Consider the following 9,426-nt stretch of genomic DNA (forward strand, 5'->3'; position numbering starts at 1 on the left):
AAATTTTATTCCAAATACATATGGGATATTGGAAAAATCGGTTCTTCTCAGGGCTTCCATTCTATACAAAGAAAGATTGAGGCGAGGGTAACTTTTTTCAAAGTGCAAATTAACCGCTTGGAGACGCCATAAAGTTGCCTGGCGTCCGTAGCAGAATCACGAGCGCGCGTCGGAGGGAGATGCTACAAATATGTACTCGCATGGATGGCTTCAGTGGCATCAAGTTTAATTCTTTCAAGATTCTTATTTGGTTTTGTTATTCCAGCCTATGGCGTGGGTCGTGTGGTCGTTAGTGATTCGAAATATGCATTATTGGGAATTAATCGATTCTTCTCATGGACACCATTTTAAACATAGGAAGATTGAGGCGAGAAGAATTTGTTCAAAGTACGACGTCATAGCAGAATTACGTTGCCGTCCGTAGCAGAATAACGAGCGCGTATTGTAGAGAGCTGCTGCAAACATGTATTCTTGCACTGGTTTTCTAGACTAGACTAGATTCTTCATTTCACCAAACTGTTTTACGTAGTTTACGTCGGGCGGTCGTGTCTTGTACACAACCCTTATGATTTTTTCGATAGTTTATCAAAACCAAACACTCAATCATGCAACAATGTAAAGATGTGGTATGCTTGAGAAACCTGCTTAACCTTAACCTGTTTGTGGTCAAAAAAACTTACGTTGTTTCCCAAGTAACATTTCAAGTTTTATTCCGCTCTAGAAATGGTTTTCAAGATCGAATTACAAGAGCTGACAATAAAACCCATTACTACAGGATTACCTTCTGATGACCACTATAAGAGTAAGATATGTCCAAATGGCCCTCTCTAGATTACCACTATAAACCTCTTATAAGAGTATATAAAAATCCGTTTCAAGCCGCCCGCAAAAAAGGGAATTTGGCTGCGGCAGCTGTCAAAAATTTGCTTTGAAAAAAGAGAAACAAAATCTTGCAAACAAATAATAACAAACTAAAGTGTTGATGGAAATCATGATGAGGATGACTACAAAATAATACTTTTTAAAGTTTTTTTACAATGTACTTTCATGGAAATGAGGTGCGCGCTCGATTTCATGGTGAAAGCTAGTGCAAAAATGAGATTAAGCACTACGCGCCCGCAAAATAATATAGTTTTGGGCAATGAATTTAAAATTATTATAATATCAATAACGTAAATCTTCACTAAACTAATTGATATTACACCCAGATATGTTTCTTTTTAAATATCCTTTACCAAAAACGTGTCTTTTGCGGCGAAAACACCGTCTAATCATAAATTCCAGTGATAAATTTCACTGACTTGAAGATGGTTCCCCATTTCCAATATGGCCATCATAGATTTCGATCAGAAAAATGTTGCTCTTATTAAACACCGTTATAAACCCTTTGCAATGTAAATATTCTTATTGGGGTTATTCATTTGACAACATTACGACCCAAAATTATGGCTTTGATCAAGCTTTGAAAATTGGACTTATTATGCTCTTCGTTACAACCGTAGAGCTGCTTTTAAGACCAGTCGGCATTTGACGTTTGAAGTTTTTCGAACAGATTTATTAGAGGTTTATTGATAGCAATTGGCGATCTAATAAATCTGAGCAACTAGCCATGGTGACTGCTGTCATAAAACCGCTATAAGAAATAAATAAATCTAACAAGCATGAAAATTGTTACTTGGGTTGTGCTCTGGGGTCAAATTGATCCCAAATTGAAATTTCTATAAATTTTTTAATGTTTGGCCAATTTTGGAGTTTTTGAGCTGTTTCAAAACATAATTTAATCATTTTTAAGGTCGATACCTAAAATTGATCATAGGTGGGCGGGAACCTCGTGGAGAGGGGTTTCCGTGGAAAAGGATACAAGAACAGATTTTTATGCCTATTTTGCTTTTATCTGACAAACCTACCCATTTTGAACTGCAGCTTTTCAAAAAGGTTATGCAGGAAGGCGTGTTCTTTGACATGAGGCATTGATTAGCCTAGTATTTGGCCGCTAGGGGGTGATATATTTCTAACTTAAGATATTCCGATATGTGGAATTTCCGACATTGTAAATATTCCTATCGCACAAATTTGAAATTTGTAAAAATATGTCTTTAGCAAACTTTATCTGGTGGGAACGGACTATCTTGTAACGGAAAAATTGGGAATTTCACAATTAGGCAGCGCTTGTGTGCTTGCAACATTCTTACATGTGTGAAACATTGCACTATGGACCAGGATACAGATTTACGCGGAAAGATGCATTTAGTAAACTTGGGACTTCGATCAAATTAAATGAAGATGTGGTTCGATTCGTGGTTGGTAAACTAATCATCTTTATTGTCAATCTTATTGAATAGGAAACTTCATTATTCATAAACTTCATTATATAAATCATTATTTCTTCATTATGCTTTCTCTGTCTATGGAGTGAGAAGCTAGGAACAACTATTTACTAATTTACCAATCAGAGAAGCGTAAATCGTAAAGGCAATAACCGATACGTAAACATAGTCATATCGAAGGGCGTGTTCACTTTGGTTGCGTTGGAGTAGGTCAGTTGTGTAAAAGAAAGAACATAATTGCTCAGCGCTCTAGGCGACATGAAATATGAATCCAAGGGATCGTGAATGAGTCATGTTGTCATTGAAGAAAACCAGCGCCTTGCTCAAGTTACCAGCACTTGTGTGGTATGGGAATCGATAGGTGTAAAGTGACATGACACAGAATTATTCTTGGAAATGTTGTATGTCACCTAAAGGAATTTATTAGTTATGGAACGTTGTGTTCCAGATGAATTCATGGAATTGTTGTATTCCACTTGAGTGAATGTGAAGTAAGCGCATCTGACTTGCGCGTGGGAACATTCTGAAATTGAGCTGCATGTTTGCTCTGTTGGAAAACGACAAGATCTCTAATTTATGATCTTTGAAGATGAAAAGGATATTTAGTATGCTACACCATCCCCCTTTGGGTGAATGATGCAATGAAATGAAATCATTCAATTGTTGTCAACATATATCGAGAAAATTTCAAAAAAAAATGTTCCAAATCTTCTTTACAATATTTATTGATACACTACACTTTTTATTTTGTTATTACTAGGAGGGAAAAAAATAAAATCAAACTTAATTTAAATCTAACCGAATTGCGCACTTCTTAGCTATTGCCAAGAATTTTTACCTATCTCATTTTTGTTTATTATTTTTTGAAGTTCAAATTTTTTTTCTGAGATTAGGCTCGGTATTTTTAACACTTCTTAAGCTCTAATTAATCTATTTTTATGTACTAATAATGATTGATTTGTCTGTAAATGAATTATCTCGCAATTTGGTTCATTAACGTTTTTGACCCTATATGGACCTCTATAAAAGGAATCTAACTTTTTCTATTTTCGTTTTTAAGATACACTAAATCTCCTATATTTATGTTTATTGGATTTACAAATTTATCTGCTAATTCTTTTCGTAGATGTTTTGCTCTAAAAGTTTTTGTTTAACTATTTCATGAGATTTTTGCAATTTGTATTTTATTTCTTTACTGTAAAGATCAAAATTGTAAACAGGTTCAATGTCGTTAGCAAATGTTTCCTGAGGTAGTTTAGCCTTGACTCCAAATACAAGTTCATAGGGTGTATACCCATGTTCTGTATGTGGGGTAGTGTTATAAGTAAATGCGTAGTATTGTAACCAATCATCCCAATCAGATTGATGGTTATTTACGAAAGATCTCAGGTATTCATTCAAACACCGGTGATTTCTTTTCTAACGAACCAATTGTCTGAGGGTGATATGCTGTTGAAAAAGTTTGTTTGATTTGTAATAATTTACATATTTGATCAAGAACCTCGTTTTTGTATTCGGTTCCTTGATCTGATTTCAATTCTAAAAATATGCCGTATATTAAAATAAAATTGTCAACTAAAGCTTTCGCAATCACGTTAGCTTCTTTAGTTGGAATTGGTATTAAAATTATATACTTAGTCAGTTCACATTGTATAGTGACTGCATATCTATTGTTATTACCAGATTTTGGAAGTGGACCTATTGTATCAATGGATACCACTTCAAAAGGTTTTGATGGTGTGTTTGTAATCATTAATTTCTCTTTCGTGTGTTTAGTAATTTTATTCAATTTGCACAATTCACAGGCCTTGATGAATTGAGCTATTGAACTTTTCATGTCTTTCCAACTATATATTTCTCGTAACTTTAGGTACAGTCTGTGCTGCCCTATGTGTCCTCCGGTAGGTGTTGTATGATGTTTATTCAAAATACTTTGAATTTCACAAAGATCACTAATGAACTTTGGTGGATTAAATATGATTATTTGTAGACTTTTCATTGTTTCAAGAACTAGTTCTTTAAATGACTCTTTGGGTACCCATTCAAAATTTATCATGACTTGATAATGCAATTTTATATATTTTCTTCATTTCCATTTCTTTTCCAACACTGAAAGTGCAACCACTAATGATTGTCTTATGCTTTGCAAATGTGTTGTTATTCGTATTATTATGTTATTCTTCTGCGTTCCTTTAAAGATTGTTAATATCAATTTATTGTTCTCAATTGTACTTCGAAGTTTTGGTATTTTCCTCGTCTCAGTCTGGTTTTCAGTAGTATAAATAGTGAGTTGATCAGACTCGCTATTGTCTTCGTTTTGTCGATAACTCTTGTCAAGTTGCTCTTTGTTTTGTCTAAGTTTTTCATTCCTTTTTCGTGTCATTGACCTTGTATTAACGATAAATATATTTTCTGTCTTTAAATCCTCTGATGTTTTTGGTATACGTGATAAAGCATCCGCTGTAACGTTTGTTTTACCCTGTATATACTCAATATTGAAATCATACTCTTCCAAGTCCAATCTCATTCTTGTCAGTTTGGACGTTGGATTTTTCATGTTGTATAAGAATACTAACGGTCTATGGTCTGTATAAACAGTAAATTTTCTTCCATACAAATAGGCTCTGAAATAATTTATAGCCCAATGTATTGCTGTCAGCTCTTTCAAAATAACTGATTTATTTTTTCACCGGGAGTAAAACTTTTACTGGCAAACGCAATAGGTAAATCGTTGCCATCAATAATTTGAGATAAAACTGCTCCACATCCCACGTCGGACGCGTCAGTTGTCAAAATGAAAGTTTTTCTGAAATCGATACTGTAATAATTTTGGTGACATCAAAACGACTTAAGAGCTCTAAAAGCATCTTCGCATTGAAATGACCATTTAAATTGTATATTTTTCTTTAACAATTGATTCAACGGATACGCAATTGTTGCAAAATTTGGTACAAATTTTCGGTAGTAGTTGCAAAAAGCTACAAACCGTCTAACTTCATCACTACTTTGTGGCTTTGGATAATTTTATAGTTTCAAATTTTGAATCATCAGGAAGAATACCTTTATCGGTTAATTTATGACCAAGATAAGTGACTTCTTTGTTGAAAATTTGCATTTTGTAAATTCAATTTTAAATTATACTCTCTTATACGATCAAAAACTTTGGTTAAATTATGAAAATGATGTTGTATAGAACATCCAATAACAATTATGTCATAAATATAGACAAAAGCATGTTCTGGTGTTAAACCAGCCATCGCGATCGTCATCATTCTTTGAAACCTATTTGGACTTATATTTAATCCAAAAGGTAATAGTGTAAATTGATAATGACCTGTCTGGGTCGAAAAAGAAGTAAATTTTCTAGAATTATTGTCTAACGGAATTTGATGGAATCCAGACATTAAATCTAGTGTTGTAAAATATTTTGCTCTACCAAGTTGATCCAGAATAGAGTCAATTCTTGGTAAAGGAAATTTATCAGGAAGAATCTTTTTATTTAGCTGCCTGAAATCTATAACTAGGCGCCATTTTTTAGTATCATTATTACTCTTTTTAGGTACGAGTAATATTGGATTATTATAAGGTGATATTGAAGGTTCAATAATGTTTTCCTTCAACATCTTGTTAACTTGTGTTTGAATTTCTTCACTTTGAGAGTGAATAGTTTTATAGTTTGGAATATAAATTGGAACTTTGTCATTCAAATGTATATTTTGTTCATAGAAATTATTGATAGTAATCGATTCATCAGGTAGTAAAAAAATGTCAGAATAGTTTGTTATTAATGTCAGGAACATTTGTCATATCAATTTCTTTTAAAATATCCTGGTTTCTTTTTTGATTATTACATTTAGTTTTATTTACGTTCATAATTTTATATTCACTTAAAGGTTCCATTTTCAGTTTAAAACCCACATTCGATACATTAATTGGTTGAAATGTTGTGTTCATCAATTTTATATATTTACTTTTGGGTGAAATTATTGTATTACCACAGAATAGACCAGGTTTGATCTCTTGTGAAAACAATACCATATCCTCTGTAACGTTTAAATTTTCAATTTTTCGGACCACTTCACATCTTTGTGGTATGATGTAATTTCCATCTACTGTATCCTGAATTGGAATAGACACAGTTCAATTATCAATGTTGAAATTTAATAACCAATATTCATAATCGATGTTACATTTAAAGGACGACAAAAATCTCTCCGAGAATTCCATCTGTTAAAATAGGGAAATCTGGTTTAACTAAATGAAATTCGTGTTTCAATTGTACATTATCTCCAAAATCTAACACTGTCTCAGTAATGGCTAGTGTTTCTATTTCTTCTTCAGTAATCCCTGTCAATTTAGTTTTAACCCTGTTATCTATTTGCTGATGCGCAAGTACTTTATTTGATTTAAAAATTGAAATTTCTGCCCCTGTATCTACAAGTAGAGTACAAACAGAATTTGCCATACGCACTCCAACTTTAATAAAATTTGAGGCGCTTATATTCATCGTTAACACTGATCTAAAAATGTCTTTCTTGTTGTAGATTTTGTTGTGAAACCATCCTATTGGACACTCCATTTGGTTGATCAATATTAACCAAATACATTCTGTTCCTCCGATCAAATCCTGGGCGATCATTGTTATACCTGCCGTGGTTATTATAACCTCCACGTTGATATCTTCCGCTAAATGAACGATTATTTCTAGAGGAATACCCTCCTCTAGAGTAATTTCTGAAATCTCGACTTCTATTAAAACCATTTCCTCGAAAATTGTTTCTATTGAATGCGTTTGGACGCGCATTATTTTGTTTATTTCGAATGTTAAAAATTTGCGAATTGCTTGAATTGTCAATGCTGAATTCTTGAACTTTCTGCAATGCATCTTTTATTGAGGCAAAATTCCTGCCTTTAAAATCAATTTAGTTTCACTGGCGCTAGTACCATTAATCAAGGCATTTACGCCTGCCTTTGTAGTCATTGCCTTAGCAACTTCTTCAGGCACTTTTTGAACAATGTAACTATTTTCAAGTTTTATGAAAAGATTTTCAATATCCTCGCAAAAACTTGTAGTTTGACCACGCTGTTTGGTCGAATTTAATTTAGCTATTATTGTTTCTGGAATGGCAATATCTCTACATTTATTTTTTACATGATCAATAATATCATTTATTGTAACAAGTGTGTCAGGAAGGCCACTACGAGCTTTCCCTGACAGTCGGGTTCTTATAAATTTCACGGCCATCGCCATATGTGTTGGCTGAATTAATTCTCCAAGTAGTTTTGCTGAGTCGATGAAAGCATCGAGCCCGGTTGCTGAACCGTCATATGGTTGTAGCAACGACGTAGCTTGGCGTAAATCAAACCCAGTTTCATTTGCTTCCGTCATTGTGTACTGTTTTGTTTTTGCTGCTCTACAAGTGCTAAATGTTGTTTTTGTACGACTTTGTTTTTTCAAATGTAATTTTTCTAATTTACTTTTTACAATATTTTTAATTTCTATATACCACTTGTTTGCATTAGCTATGAACAAATTTGAATCCTCTTCTGAAAATTGGTCTATATTTTCGTAAAATTTTATTTCAAGTATTTTATATAATTCGTCGCATTCCTTGAGTTTACTCCTTAACGTATTCTCTTTTATTGTAGTATTTATTGACTTTTTAACATATGTGTGCAATTGCTTCAATTGCTCATATTCATTCATTAATAAAATCTTATCGTATTCAAAACAATTATAAAGAAGATACACAAGAAAAATAGATAAAAGGGGTACATTACCAGGTAATAAATACTCATTTACTTCCTTATGCTGCTACCTTCGCCAAACATTCCTGCATTCGCCGCTCTGCTGCATGCACACTTCAGCTACTCTGGTCGGTCACCGTTGCACACTCAAACTCCCAGCCGTTGAAATTCAATACATGTAGTTTTTTTTTTTCTTCTCTGGCTGTCCACAGCACATTATGTTTGCTTTCCTGATTAACTGTCCAAATTATTCCGCTTCAATCCGCTTTTGCAATTTTCTGTACTTCTCAGTTTTATTCATACATGAGTTTTTGTTCTCGTAAACTTTTGAAATATTCACTCTAGTCTTTACACTGTAACCATCATTATCGACGTAGTCAATTTCTAATGTATAGCTTGTTGCACTCGATTTTGTAAAGTTTTTATATGCACTACTGTTTTTGAAATTCTTTACTTTAATGTCAATAAGTCTTTCGACTCTAATTCTCTCAAGCACATCATTCCAAATAGTATTGTTTTCCATTTTAAATTTTTAATCACTACTGTTTTTCTGTGTTGACCGGTTTTATCAGACTTGCCGCATAGTGTTAATTTGTAATTCTCGTCGAGCCACTTCACTCACTGTGCTTCTTATGTATTTCGTATAGATTTTGGTACACAAAAATATCACTATAATCATAACAATCACTATCAATGTTACTGCGATCAATGTATTATCACTGGACGTATTTGCACTGGTGACGATCTCGTCACTGCTGAAAAATCCCATCTTCTATTTGTTATACTCACTTCGCGAAATGCACAAAGATACTTTTTGAATTTCAAACTTTTAATTTACCACTTCTAACTGTCTGGTCGCCATTTAGTAAACTTGGGACTTCGATCAAATTAAATGAAGATGTAGTTCGATTCGTGGTTGGTAAACTAATCATCTTTATTGTCAATCTTATTGAATAGGAAACTTCTTAATTCTAGTACATCATTATTTCTTCATTATGCTTTCTCTGTCTATGGAGTGAGAAGCTAGGAACAACTATTTACTAATTTACCAATCAGAGAAGCGTAAATCGTAAAGGCAATAACCGATACGTAAACATAGTCATATCGAAGGGCGTGTTCACTTTGGTTGCGTTGGAGTAGGTCAGTTGTGTAAAAGAAAGAACATAATTGCTCAGCGCTCTAGGCGACATGAAATATGAATCCAAGGGATCGTGAATGAGTCATGTTGTCATTGAAGAAAACCAGCGCCTTGTTCAAGTTACCAGCACTTGTGTGGTATGGGAATCGATAGGTGTAAAGTGACATGACACAGAATTATTCTTGGAAATGTTGTATGTCACCTAAAGGAATT

Source organism: Armigeres subalbatus, chromosome 3 (genome assembly GCF_024139115.2).
Source record: "Armigeres subalbatus isolate Guangzhou_Male chromosome 3, GZ_Asu_2, whole genome shotgun sequence".
In the NCBI taxonomy this organism is placed as follows: Eukaryota; Metazoa; Arthropoda; class Insecta; order Diptera; family Culicidae; genus Armigeres; species Armigeres subalbatus.